A 1,505-nucleotide genomic window follows, 5' to 3' on the forward strand; every position below is an offset into this window, starting at 1 on the left:
CTTGACCGCAGTTTGAGTCCCAGAACAAGTGGCTTAAACTCATGCCAGGCGCATGTGCGTGCGTGCCCAAGATCCTGAGAGAAGAATGGAGGAGAAGGGATTGCGGCGTGGCCATGCCCCAGGGAGTAATTCTCACTGTCTGTCTCTCTGTCTTTCGGGCGATCACATACACCCTATAGCAGAAAGTTCTCAAAAATGAATAAATAGATGGATGGATGGATGGATGGATAGATAGAGACTAGCAGATGACATAATGGTTACATCACTGGACTCCTAGAGTCAACAGCAGTTCGAGTCCCAGATTTGGCTGCTTGACACTCACACCAGGGGTGTGTGTGTGTGTGTGTGTGTGTATGCCCAAGATCCTGAGAGGAGAATGGAGGAGAAGGGATTGCGATGTGACCATCCCCCCAGGGGGTAATTTCTCACTTTCTATCTCTCTGTCTCTCTGTCTGGTGAGCGCATGCGCCCTATAGCAAAATCCTCTCAAAAAAAAAGAAAATTAGAATAATTCTTTTAAAAAGAACAGACCAAAAGAAATGCTTTGTCCCGCAGGTATTGTAACCCTTAGGTCCCACCTACCAACAGCAAGTGGCACAGGAAAGTGGTTTTGTCCACTCTCATCCTCAAATTCACCCTTCCCCACGGCACCAGGAGAAATCCAGCAGGCACTCACGGGAGCCAACAGGATGAAGCAGAGCAAAGTAACATTGCAAGGACCCAAAAATTTGCCACTAGAACTACAGCCCATGGAAATAGAAGAGCACCTCTCCACTACACTACTACACTACACTGGGGACTTCCTGCTCAAAGTAAGCAGATTTAAATAGAAGTAAGAGCCAGGAAAATCTCTACTTGAATGAGAAAACACAATCAACTGACACCAGTGCTGAGATGAATCAGATGTTGGCACTGTCTGACAAAGATGTTAAAGGAGCTGTCATAGGGAACCAGCAGTTAGCGTAATGGCTATGTCGCTGGATTCCCACGTAGTCGACCGCGGTTCGTGTCCCGGACCCGGTGGCTTAAAACTCACGCCAGGCGTGTGTGCGTGCGTGCCCAAGATCCCGAGAGGAGAATGGAGGAGAAGGGATTGAGGTGTGACCATCCCCCCTGGGGGGTGATTTCTCACTTTCTGTCTCTATGTCTCTGTCTGTCTGGCAAGCGCACGCGCCCTATAGTGAAAACCTCTCCAAAAAAACAAAAACAAAAACAAACAAACAAAAAAGCACACATTTGGATTCTAGATCAGGCTATGTGGGTTCAGCTCTTCTACAAAAGAATCAACTTCCTAACTTTGGGGAATTAATAAATTTGGACAATGACATAGTCTGTATCCAGATATCAGAGGATTGTTATGTATATTATATTACCATATTAAAAGCTCCAAAGCCCTGAAGTACGGAGACCTGTTGGCATCACTCAGGGTTAGTATAGCACAGTGGTTAAAGGGTGTGCTTCGTCTGCATTTATTGCCGTAAGTCACTTACCCTCTCTGTGCCTGC

Source organism: Tupaia chinensis, unplaced genomic scaffold (assembly GCF_000334495.1).
Source record: "Tupaia chinensis unplaced genomic scaffold, TupChi_1.0 Scaffold000185_1, whole genome shotgun sequence".
In the NCBI taxonomy this organism is placed as follows: Eukaryota; Metazoa; Chordata; class Mammalia; order Scandentia; family Tupaiidae; genus Tupaia; species Tupaia belangeri.